General features: G+C 42.1%; 1 protein-coding gene across 6 annotated transcripts in view; it reads right to left on the minus strand.

Annotated features, from left to right (window-relative positions):
• The window catches only part of NUMA1 (nuclear mitotic apparatus protein 1), a 503,280-nt gene that overhangs the window by 442,138 nt on the left and 47,232 nt on the right, over positions 1-13,910 (minus strand). The window lies entirely within an intron of this gene.

Here is a 13,910-nt window from a genome sequence, read left to right on the forward strand (position 1 = left end):
TGCAGGAAGACCTTGTGAGACTGGAAAATTGGGCATCCAAATGGCAGATGAAATTTAATGTGGATAAGTGCAAGGTGATGCATATAGGGAAAAATAACCCATGCTATAATTACACGATGTTGGGTTCCATATTAGGTGCTACAACCCAAGAAAGAGATCTAGGTGTCATAGTGGATAACACATTGAAATCGTCGGTTCAGTGTGCTGCGGCAGTCAAAAAAGCAAACAGAATGTTGGGAATTATTAGAAAAGGAATGATGAATAAAACGGAAAATGTCATAATGCCTCTGTATCGCTCCATGGTGAGACCGCACCTTGAATACTGTGTACAATTCTGGTCGCCGCATCTCAAAAAAGATATAATTGCGATGGAGAAGGTACAGAGAAGGGCTACCAAAATGATAAGGGGAATGGAACAACTCCCCTATGAGGAAAGACTAAAGAGGTTAGGACTTTTCAGCTTGGAGAAGAGACGGCTGAGGGGGGATATGATAGAGGTGTTTAAAATCATGAGAGGTCTAGAACGGGTAGATGTGAATCGGTTATTTACTCTTTCGGATAGTAGAAGGACTAGGGGACACTCCATGAAGTTAGCATGGGGCACATTTAAAACTAATCGGAGAAAGTTCTTTTTTACTCAACGCACAATTAAACTCTGGAATTTGTTGCCAGAGAATGTGGTTCGTGCAGTTAGTATAGCTGTGTTTAAAAAAGGATTGGATAAGTTCTTGGAGGAGAAGTCCATTACCTGCTATTAAGTTCACTTAGAGAATAGCCACTGCCATTAGCAATGGTTACATGGAATAGACTTAGTTTTTGGGTACTTGCCAGGTTCTTATGGCCTGGATTGGCCACTGTTGGAAACAGGATGCTGGGCTTGATGGACCCTTGGTCTGACCCAGTATGGCATTTTCTTATGTTCTTATGTTCTTATTACTCCAAGGTTTCTGGTGTGATTGACAGGGGATATTGGCTTAATGTGATTGTTAATTGTGAATAATGGTGGTGGTAATACAATGGGTTTTTTGTTCATTATAAGTATTTCGGTTTTATCAATGTTGATTATAAGTTTTAATTTTGTAAGGAGTTGCTTGATTGATTTAAGTAATAAAGACATGTCTTTATAAGTATCATCGATGGAGTTTTTTATGGGAATTAAAAGTTGTATGTCATCAGCATAAAGGTAGTGGGTGATTTGCAGATCATTTAATAGTTGGCAAATTGGTAAGAGGTATATGTTACATAAAGTCGCAGATAACGCTGAACCTTATCTATTTTTAATCATATTTGTAATCGTTTTGTCACTATCATGTCCACATTGGCTTTTGAAGAGAATACTGGAGGGCTGAGGCCACTGTAGGGGTATATGTATGGTGATGTCAGCTTTTCTATCTTACACCATTTCCATCTGCTGGCAGGGGAGCATAACCCATTGGTCTTGAGTCCATCTGTCTATACTAAGGAAAACGAAATTACCAGATAAGTAATTTCTTCATTAGTAATAGTAATGACAGCAGAAAAAGACCAAATAGTCTATCTAGTGTGCCCAGCGAGTTTCTTATGGTAATTGCTGCTCCAAGCCTTATGTTAAGGTAAGTAATATTAAGAATCAAAGCCAAGCAGCTGTCAAACCCATAACAAATTTACTGCTAGCAACATTTTTATAAGATGACTAGCTTGCTTGATAATTCATACAATACTGCTGCTTGAACGAACTTTGCTTTTGGACTTGGCCAAGGAAGCAGTCCTGTGCTTTTTCCCTAATGTCTGCATATTAGTACTGTGGAATCCAGGTCCCCCTTCTTTTCCTCCCACCATTGATTCTACAGTTGCATCAAAATTATGTAAGCTAATTGGTTAAGGGTAGTAATCCCCATGCCTTCTATTAGGGGTAGTAGCTGCTGCTCCATGCTAGATACCCTCGTGCACCTTTTTCTTAAATTCCAACTCTGTAGATTAGGGATCCAGATTTATCCCATGCCTTTTTGAATTCATTTTGTTTTAGTCTTAACCACCTCTTCCAGAAGGGCATTTCAGGCATCCACCACCTTTCTCTGTGAAGAAATATTTCCTGACCTTGGTTCTGAGTCGTCCACCTTGAAGTTTCATATTGTGACCCTTAGTTCTATTGTTTGCTTGCCAATGTAAAAGGTTTGAAGAACATGCAGGTACCTGAAGACCTGTATCATATTTCCCCTGCACTTCCTCTCTTCCAGGGTATACATATTCAGATCCTTTAACTTCTCCTTATAAAAGTCTTCCGATACAAACCGCACACCATTTTAGTTGCTCTTTTCTGGACCGACTCTGTCCTGTCTCTATCCTTTTTGAAATATGGTCTCCAGAACTGAACACAGTACTCCAGGTGAGGCCTCACCAAGGACCTGAACAAGGGCATTATCTTTTTTTTATTACTGGTTATTCCTCTCTCGATGCAGCCCAGCATTCTGGCTTTAGCTATCGCCTTGTCACATTGCTTCGCTGCCTTCAGATCGACAGATATGTCCCCAAGGTCCCTCTCCCATTCTGTGCATGTTAGTCTTGCACCCCTCTTCACATACAGCTGTTTTGGATTACTGCATCCCAGATGCATGAATCTGCATTTCTTGGCTTTGAATTCTAACTGCCAAGTCTTTGACCACCCTTCAAGCATTCTTAAATCACTTTTCATTCTCTCTATTTCTTCAGGCGTGCCCATTCTGTTGCAGATCAGAGTGTCCTCTGCAAATAGACAAACTTTACCCTCTATCCCTTCCGCAATGTGTCTCACAAAGATTATTGAATAGAACCGGTCCCGAAACCAATCCCTGTGGCACTCCACTCAACACCATTCTCTCTTCAAAGTAGGTGCCATTTTTCATTACGCGGTCTCCTGTCAGTCAACCAGTTTGTAGTCTACTTCTCCACTTTAGCACCAGTCTCAAGCTTCTCATTGTATGCACCATATCAAAAACTTTGCTGAAATCCAAATAAATCCTATCAAGTTCTCTTCCTTGATCAATTCTCTAGTCACAAAATCCAAACAAAATCAGATTTTTCTGACAAGACATTCATTCATTTGGTGAATCCATGTTGCTTTGGGTACAGCAATCCCCTGATTGTACATAGTTTACTATCCTTTCCTTCAGCAGAGTCTCCATTAATTTTCCCACCACCGAGGTGAGGCTAATAGTCTCTAATTTCCAGCTGCCTCTTTGCTACCACTCTTATGAAGCGGGACCATCACAGCTCTTCTCCAGTCACATGGCACCATTCCCGTTTCCAGGGATCAATTGAACAGGTCTATCAGCAAACCTGCTAGCACATCCCTGAGCTCCCTCAGTTGTCCCCATGGCCTTGTCCACTTTCAGTTTTCCTAGCTCTTACCATACCACTTCTTGCCTCCCTTCTTTCTCTGATATATCTGAAAAATGTTTGTCACCTATCTTTACCTTTTTGGCAAGCTTTTCTTCTGCTCATATGGTTACCTACATGGACATTAGAGACATTATCCCCATTTGTGAGCACTAGGTCAAGTATCACACCTTCTTTCATTGGTTCCATTACCATTTGTTTGAGCAGAGTCCCTTGAAGGGCAATCATTATCTCTCTACTTGAAGTTGCAGCAGAAGGGATATTCCAATCTACATCCAACAAATTAAAATCTACCACAAGCAACACTTCCTTCTTTCCCATTTTGATGTCTTTGACTAGATATGTCCAGCTCTTCTGATTGAATTGGAGGTCTGTAGACCACACAGATATAAATGGAAGCACCATCTTTTTTTTTTTTTTTTTTTTTTTAGGACAGCCCATAATGCTTCTTCCCTACCCCATATATTGCAGGAAGCAGAAAAGTTCATGCAGATTTCCTCATGAGAATCGGGCTGGATCCAGAGCAGAGAAAACTCTGAGGAGGCATTCTGGAGGATAGTAGATAGTAGATCTCCCAGTGATGGATCTAATGGCAAACATGTCGGATGTCAAGACCAAAAAGATTTTTCAGCAGACAAAAGGAGAGAGGATCCAGCAGAATAAATATCATGCCCTGATCAAAGAGCAGGTCACGCTCTATTTTCCCCACTCCCCAGCCTTTAACTATATAATTTCATTTTAAAAAATACAAGCATCAATTACTTAACAGAAAACAGAACTGATGTAATAAGATGCGCTGAAACTGCCTCGGGTTTGTACATGTTTGTACGCTTTGTTTTCCCACACAAAGCCCTATATAGGTATGTAATAAGGGTTGTGTGTGGGGAAAAAAAACGCATACAAATGTGCTTACAGACTCGTGCTTTTCTGTGTGAGTGCATACTAATGGCATACAAAGGAGGCGATTTATCTATTCATGGACAAGGCAGGGAGCCGTACTAGAAGACAGAAATGCTAGTGCAGGTTTTTTTAATGTGAGTTTTTATCGCCAAGGTCAGGGCACGAGTTAAGTGACAGCGCCGACTCAGGTGGCATTTTCTTCCATTGCTTGCATCGGTGTGGTGTGGTTTGTGTGTCCATGCAGTTCTGGTGTTAGTATGGAAGTTTCTGACTGTGTCCAGCTGTTCCTAATGCTGTGGTATATCATGCAGCTTTACCAAAGGCTGTCAGCAGCAGGTTTGTCATGTGGCAGAGGTCGTGGCAGGAGAGAGAAGGGATCATGAGGAGCTGGCTGTTCCAGCTGGAATAGGTCACAGAAGGGTACAGAGGTAGCAGATATTTCACCTTAAGGAAGGGAGGATGGGAAAGGCTGGAGAGAGAAGGGTGGATGAACCGCCCAGCCAAGGGCCCATCTCGGCACACGAGAACCAATAAAACATGCTACCATTTCCTGCTCTCCCCTGTACAGACAATGCTACCTTTCCCATTCTTACCGATGCAACCAATACAGCAGGTACTGCTTTTCCCCGCTCTTAAAAGACCTGCGATTATCGCTTCCATATAGCGTGAATTATCACCCATAAATATGTTTGCCGTGTTTTCCGCAGCACAAGCTATTCGAAATATTATAAATATATTCCAGGGTCATACATTCGCTTAAAAAGAAGGGATGTTTGCTCACTTGTTTTTATGCGCGGATTATTGACTGGGCTTTTTGGTGTGGATGTGGCGTCCCTAGCGCCTCTTTTTGGACAGGAGCGGCGGCTGTCAGCGAGTTTGACAGCCGACGCTCAATTTTGCCGGCATCGGTTCTCAAACCCTCTGACAGCCACGGGTTCGGAAACCGGACGCCGGCAAAATTGAGCGTCCGGTTTTCAACCCGCGAGCCCATTAATTTTTTTTTTTTTTAACTTTTGGGAATATAAATCTAAATAAAATAAAAATACAAAAGGCTTTGTATTACTCCTTTAATTGTAAAACTATTGGCAGACAACCCAGATGGGATTAATTGAAAGCGAGGCAGCCTTTGAGTAAAGCTGTATGGATTTTGTTAACCTAATTAGTGCATTGGTGAAAAAGTTAAATCTTGGTGTATTTATGATCCTAAGAAAAGCTGACCTTGGGGTGGGTTGACCTCCTGAGCGGCAGTGCGCTCCCTTCTTAGGAGACAGCATTTCTAACAGACATTAACCACATGAAGCAGGCAGGAAAGTTAGAAAAGCTCCAGAGTTATTAGGAATAGTTACCTGATTTCAAGTATCCTGCCCAGGCTACTTGGGAACTGATGACTTGCAAAGATGCAGACTGGACACTTGAGATAAGGTGACTGTTCCTAATTTCTAATAACTTTGGAGCTTTTCTGACTTCCCTGTCTGCTTCATAAGAGTGAAAGATATTTGAGATATTGCTATGCTGTGTTCTTCTACTAAATCTGTAATGGCCCACAGTCCTAATTATACTGGTATACCAACTTTTAGAAACTGTTTGCTTCAGCGATAAAATGTTGTTCATGTTATGCTGAATTCAGATAGGACAAACCAATTAATTGGTTACTGTTTACATTTTATATCTGTCTATTGCATGATAGTGCGTAGATAGTTTTAATCATTATACATTTTAGGTCTTTTCATTTTTTATAGATGCATTTTTCACCTGTCCTGTTTATGTAACACTAACGTAAATTAGCAAAAGTATTATAGAAATAAAATTTACTGTGAAACAAAAGGCCGTAGTTTAGTCCCTAATCAGTGACTGCTCTGCTCTTCTTGGCTTGTCTCTTGTATTCATTAAATGGGATATCTCCTGTTACTATCCAGCAATAGTTGCAAGCATGGATGGGCTCCATTTGCCATGATACTGTTTTTCCATGGTTGCAATGTCCTGGTGAAATTGCTCAGCATGCTCATTGCTCTGCAGTTTGGCAGAAAAAAAAATCTAAATCTACACTACACTAAATCTACAATCTACACTACGACCGCTGCCTTAGAGAACCAATGTGAACCCCGAGGCCTACCCAGTGACAACAAGTTCACTTATCCTTCTAGACGCCCCCTCTCTACCCCCTCTCTACTACTCCACTCCTCTCTGCTCCTCTCCACTCCTCCTCCCCTTTCCCCACCCATTGCACACTCCAACCTCTCTATAATTGTCCAACCACCCCATCACACTCAACACACCACCTACCATGCACACCTACCCTATTACATCCATCAAACACTACCCCCTCCCACCAAGACCCCCTCACACCAAAACACAAGAAACACACCATAGAAACCTCATCCCCATCATGGCCACACCACTCACCCAAATACTAGGCCTCACCACCTTCACCATACTCCTAATCAATGCGCAATCTATCATCAAAAAAACCCACTTCATCAATGACATTCTACTGGACGACAACCCCGACATCCTAGCCATCACAGAAACATGGCTAAAAGATACAGACACAACACTACTGAACCAACTCCCTCTCCAAAAATATGACATATTCTCCATACCACGGCTTAAGAAACGAGGAGGCGGCCTCCTCCTAGCAGCCAAAAAGAGTTTCAAACTTACCAGAAAGCCTATTCCTGCACTCCCTAGACTAGAAATCAGCTTTTTTCACTCTCACAACCTCCAAATTTGCCTAGTGTATGCCCCACCAGGTCTCCTCGAGACTAACCCCTCCCCACTGATCGAACACATATCCAAAAACATTAACATACAAGTTCCTGCTATCATCCTTGGAGACTTCAATCTCCACGTCGATAACATCCCCACCTCACCCGCCTGTGACTCCCTACTAACTGCATTAGATGCACTTGGTTTCACACAAACCATCACCCATCCCACTCACAAAGCAGGCCACACCCTCGATCTCCTCTTCACCAACTCACAAATCCATACCAACACACCCTCATGCACACCCATCCCCTGGTCCGACCACTATCGCATCGACGCAACATGCTCTGTAATTAAAACACATCTTCCCTCCCAAGGTAAAAAAGTCATTCACTTTAGACGCAACTGCAAACAAGAAGAATTAATAGCAGCCATGTCTGACGATATCAATTCGCTTGACTTAACAGATGTTGACTCGGCACTCACATCATGGAACCACATCACCAACACGATAGCCAACAAGATCTGCCCCATACAGGAACGCACAATTGACATGTCCCAAAGACACAAACAACCCTGGTATACGCCAGAACTAAAAAACATGAAATCAAATCTAAAAAAGCTCGAAAGAGCATGGCTCAAAGACCCCTCCACCACCCAACTAAATAAATTCAAATCCTACATGCACTCCTACCGAGTTGCTATCGATAAAACCAAAAGAGACTTCCACTCACAACGCATACACCACCTACAATTCAACCCTAGAGCCCTATTCCAACTAGTTAACAACTTAACTAAACCTTGCACACCATCCATACCAGACATAGACAACCAGACAAAATGTGAAGAACTTGCCTTATTCTTCCATAATAAAATCAGCAACATCATGGCGCGTTTCCCCCTCAAGCAAACATACAACGATACAACACAACCCCAATCTACTTCTAATCTCTCATCATTTGACACCACCTCATCCCTAGAAATCGAATCCATCCTAAAAAAAAAATCAGACCCTCTACACACCCTACAGACACCATTCCTACAAAACATCTCCTCTCCATCCCCGGGATCATCGCTAAACCCATATCAAACATCATAAACAAGTCCATTGAACTTGGCACTATTCCAAAAAACCTTAAACATGCCATTGTTAAACCCATACTGAAAAAGCCCACCCTCGACCCCTCTGATCTCACCAATTTCCGACCTATCTCCAACCTGCCCCTAATCACTAAAGTCCTTGAGAAAGCCATAAACAAACAGCTATCAGACTACTTGGATGAAAACAACATCCTTTCCCCCTCACAGTTTGGCTTTCGCAAACACCATAGCACAGAGACCTTACTCATTTCACTCTCCGACCAAATCTTAAAAGGTCTTGACAAAGGTCTCTCATACATCCTTATTCTCCTAGACATCTCCGCTGCATTCGACACCATTAAACATCAAATCCTACTAGAACGTCTAAGCAGCATTGGCATCTCAGGCCTGGCCCTACAATGGTTCCACTCATACCTAGCTGATAGACAGTTTAGCGTGCAAATGGGTAACTCCACCTCCAAACCACACAACCTCGCTCAAGGAGTACCCCAAGGCTCATCTCTATCCTCTACTCTTTTCAATATATATCTCCTCCCCCTCTGCCATCTCCTTGCTAAACTTGACCTTCCGCACTTCATATATGCCGATGATGTGCAGATACTTATTCCTATTAAAGACTCAATACACAAAGCTATGGAAATTTGGAAATCCGCCCTCTCTGAAATAAGCAGCCTCTTATCCAACAACTTCCTCGCCCTCAACGCTACTAAAACGGAACTCATCCACATATCACCCCCTAATATCACCCCCACCATTTTTATGACCCCCACTATCACACACAACAATGTTCCTACTACTAACCTCACCTTTCCCACCCATGTTCGGAGCCTCGGCGTATCCATTGACTGTCACCTCAACTGCAAGAAATTCATCAATAATACCCTCAAAGACTGCTTCTACAAACTGCACACCCTAAAAAGACTTAAACCTCTCCTACATCTCAATGACTTCCGCACCATATTACAAGCCCTCATATTAACGAAAATAGATTACTGCAACTCCCTGTTATTAGGCTTGCCTAAAAACACCATACAGCCTTTACAACTCCTCCAGAATGCAGCCGCCCGAATACTCACCAACACCCACAAAAATGATCACATAACTCCGGTTCTCAAACATTTACATTGGTTACCCGTAGCATCTAGAATTGCCTTCAAAGCCCTCACCCTAATACACAAATCTCTTCACAACCAGAACATGCACTGGTACAAAGAACACTTCTCATTTCACAACAGCAATAGACCCACCAGAAAACAATATCTAGCTACATTACACACCCCCTCACCTAAGCTTACTAAACTCCGCACCACAAACGAAAGAGCCCTATCCCTAGCAGGCCCGCTTCTTTGGAACAAGCTACCTACCTCCCTCCGCCAAGAAACTTGCCCAAAAATATTCAGGCAAAACCTGAAGACCTGGTTCTTCAAACACTCTTATACCTAATATACACACATACACTCTCACACCCCCCCCCCCCCCCCCGCAGACCTAGTTCTCCAATCCTAGCTCCTCAATTACTTCTACCCCTTATATTCACACAACCACTCTAACCCCACCCCCTACAACTCCTAACCTCTCCCCCTCCCTCTCCCCCCACCTATTTTCCACCTCCTTTTCACCCCCTCCCTCTACTCTAAACTACCTCTTCCCCCTCACCCCCCATAAAGTGAATTTATCAGGACTACATATTGTATATAAAAAAAACTTATATATAAAAAATTTGTTCCCAATCACGTGTATATATACCTCCTTTAATTGTGGATACCCTCCTATATATCAGAATCTCCCCCCCCCCACCCCTATATATCAGAATCTCCCCCTCCCCACCCCCCCCCCCCCCCCCCCCGTTTAGATAACCTCTTTCATGTATCACACTTTTATAATTTTACTTATATAATCTAATCTGTTATTTGTATGCTCTGAATGTTCCTTATTTAATTATCTAATTACGCAAAAATTGTAAAGCCTGTTGCTCAGTTCTGTTATATGTAAACCGACGAGATGTTCCCAACGTTCGTCGGTATATAAAAGTTACTAAATAAAATAAATAAATAAATGAGAGTTCAAGAAATGTATCTTTAGTGACATTGCAGCCAAGGCTTTTGTATGCCTTTAGGTTTTCCACCATCTCCTTGAAGTTTGCTTTGTTTCTGAGAAAATTTGGTTCCACTAACTTCCCCATACAAGGCACAGTTAAATGCTTCATCTAGAAGAAGTTAATGAATCTTGAGGGCCAACACACACCTTCCTTTATCTTTGCTTCACTTAACCTTGGGTATTTACCACAGACATACTTGAAGGCAGCTTTAAATTTGTCAATCGCCTTGACAAAATTCTTCTTCAGATCCAGCTTGATTTGTAAGGATGGTAACAACTTCTTTGACTGAACAAGTGCTGGATGCTGAACACTTTGTCCTTCCAGACTCCAATGACTGTCAGAGTGGCCAGTCTCCTCTGGATGTAGTGGGAACCTCTCGCACCACTATCCCATTAACAGCCCGATCCAGTAAAGTCCGTGGGAGAGCGGACTAACGCCCGCTCTCCCGGCGCACGCACCGGCCCCTCGCCGGTGCGCGCGATCCAGTATTTAAATTAGGCGACGCGGTGCAAACGAGGAAAAGGAGGCGCTAGGGACACTAGCGCGTCCCTAGCACCTCCTTTTGGCCTGGAGCGGCGGCTGTCAGCGGGTTTGACAGCCGACGCTCAATTTTGCCGGCGTCGGTTCTCGAGCCCGCTGACAGCCACGGGCTCGGAAACCGGACGCCGGCAAAATTGAGCGTCCGGTTTTCGGCCCAACAGCCGCGGGCCGAATTCAAAATTTTTTTATTTTTTTTTTTACTTTTTTTTACTTTTGGGGACCTCCGACTTAATATCGCTATGATATTAAGTCGGAGGGTGCACAGAAAAGCAGTTTACTGCTTTTCTGTGCACTTCCCTGGCGCCGGAAGAAATTAGCGCCGACCTTTGGGCGGCGCTAATTTCTTAGAGTAAAATGTGCTGCTTGGCTGCACATTTTACTTACTGGATCGCTCGGGAATACCTAATAGGGCCATCAACATGCATTTGCATGTTGAGGTCGCTATTAGGTGCCGCGGGTGGGCCGCGTGTTTTCCTCCCCTTACTGAATAAGGGGTAAGGGAATACACGCGTCCAGAGCAGGGTGACAGTGCGCTCCGACGGAGCACACTTTACTGGATCGACCTGTTAGAGAGGAAACAGTAACACTTTGTGTATCCAATCTGCAGACCAAGCAATAGAGCAAAAATCTTCAGAGTTGCCACTAAGCTGCCACTGATTTTAGTCATAGTTTATACATCTCAAAAATGTTTATGTGGTCATAAGTTTCCTTTATATGGACTGCATGACCAACTGGAATTGGTGGCAAAAAGCAAGTCCTGTCCAAATCCAGTCATACATTCATTCAAAGATGTATACTGGTCATTTCTGGTTTAATTGGAGATCCTGTCGCTTCTTAACTCACTTATTCTTGATTCCCAAGTTAAAGGTTGTATATACTGACCCAGTAGCATATCTTGAAAACAAAACAATCAATTTTGAGCATCATTTTCGTTCAGTGACCCAGATTTAGTAAAGTTTTGACGACATTCATTTCGGAAGCATTTTGGCTGTAGACCAGTGTTGGCTTTAATCACGCCATCTACCTAACACTGTCTAGCACTGTAATATTTCCAACAACTTATTATCAAGCTCCACCCATTGGGATTTCTCTTTCTTTGCACATTGAGGCCGATGCTATATACTGCGCTCGGACGTGCGTCCAAAACCCCTTATGCAATAAGGGGATTAGCACATCCAAACAGCACATGTAAATTTGTTGATGAGGCTATTAGCTGTTACCCACTTATGCAAAAAACAAAGTCCCCAATGCGCACATTTCTACTCAAAAATTAATTCTCTAGGAGCCCCTAAAGTTAACAGAAAAGCAGAAAATATTGCTTTTCTGTCGTTCCTCTGACTTTATATCGTGGCGATATTAAGTCGGAGGAACCAAAAAAGGGAGTAAGGGAAAAATAAAATAAAAAGCTGTTGGTCAGGTTAGGAAAACTGATCTCAATTAACGAGCGTCCATTTTCCTAACCTGTGGCTGTGCACAGGTTAGGAAAATGAATGCTTGTAAAACTGAGCGTCTGTTTTCCTAACCCGCACTGACAGCCTCCTCTCCTGGGTGCTTGATGTTGAGGAGGCGCTAGGGATGCACAATTTCCCCTAGAGTTGTCTTTTTATCGCAACAACTCATTTAAATATTTAAATTGGGCACCCAGGAGAATTCAATTTATATCATTTTTCGCCTGGCTCCTAAAAATTCTGGTTGGTGTCCAAATGTTCTAAATAGTTTTGAACTATATGAAAATCTTTCATATATTTTTATCAAAAGCTATTTGATAAATCCTCTTTAAACTATATGATCAGTTTAATACAAAAGTTGACTTCACACACAAAAAAAAACATTTCTTGATGAAATCTATTATATATATTAAAGTATGACATTAACTAGGGCTGGAACAAGGGTATTAGGGGACTTAGGTAAGTCTTGTCTCTGCCCTGGCTTCTACTGCATTTGCGCCCGAGTGTATGCTTCTCTGTGCTATGAACAGGATAGGCACTGCTCACGGACCACCAAATCTCTACTCAATAGGCACCCACTAAAGGTCGACACCCGAGACCACCTAGTTTGCCTAATAAGACGTGCCAGCCCAGACATGAACCCAAATTTTTTTTTTTTTTTTGGCAGGGGAGAAGTTTTTAGGAAGAGTTCATTAAAGGTCTATTAGTTTCAGTAGCATTGTCCAGTCTGTTCACTGTTCATCAATGGATTGGTAGCAATACTTTATAACAGTATTAGTGTAATTTGAAAGCAAAATCATAGCATTTGGGGTCATAAAATATGCATATAGAATTTTACCTATTCATATTTGGTATCAATAATAATGAATACACTGACTACCTAACTTCTAGTTGGTTATGCATGACATAGAAATACATCAACATAAGGTCACTAGGCAATAGCCTTTTCAGTCCAAGCATAAAAAGTGCTACATGGCTCCGACATATTGCTGCCTAAAAGAAAGTTTACTATAGAATACAATGCTGAACAATGAAGAGTGATGTTAGGCTTCTTTCCATTTTACCAGACAAAACTGATGTAAATGCAAAACCATCAATAGAAAAACATAGAGCAACCCAGGAGGCAAAGCAGAACTAAAGGCCTTTTCCTGCCCAACTTGTTTGATATTTTGTAAACTTAAAACTATGGACAGCTAGGTGCAGTAAAAGTATAGGCAATATAATCTCACTACATTTATATCAGTGACCCTCAACTTAATGCCCAATTTATTAAGCTTTTTTCTCAGACTCAGAATGAGAGAAAACCTTAGTAAATCAAGCCCAGTGACTACAGTACCTTAAAAACCTTGGTCACTGCTGTCATTGCCAGCAATTTACTTCTGCTAATGTTGAGGGATAATCCAGTCTTTACATAACATCCTTCCCTCCTTCAACTTTACATTCATCTCTAAAGAAAACCAGTTAGATCACCAAAGCCTGAGTACTACATCTTTTCACTATTTGTATGTTGTCACTAAAAGGCATCACAACCTACAAAGCATCCCAACGAGACTAATCCTAGGAGATAACACTTTTGAAATTCAAAAGGGCATGGGATAAACACTGCAGATCCCTACAAACTCCAGAACAGAAACGAAAAAAATGGGGTAACCTATGTTTTAGTGTATTACTTTTGCAAGATGGAGCCATAGTTACTACCACCTTTAAAAAAAAAAAAGCACGGGGGTAACGTGCACAGAGCAGAAGATAATACCCCTAAGGGT

The sequence above is a fragment of the Rhinatrema bivittatum genome, chromosome 5 (assembly GCF_901001135.1).
Source record: "Rhinatrema bivittatum chromosome 5, aRhiBiv1.1, whole genome shotgun sequence".
NCBI classification, from domain to species: domain Eukaryota; kingdom Metazoa; phylum Chordata; class Amphibia; order Gymnophiona; family Rhinatrematidae; genus Rhinatrema; species Rhinatrema bivittatum.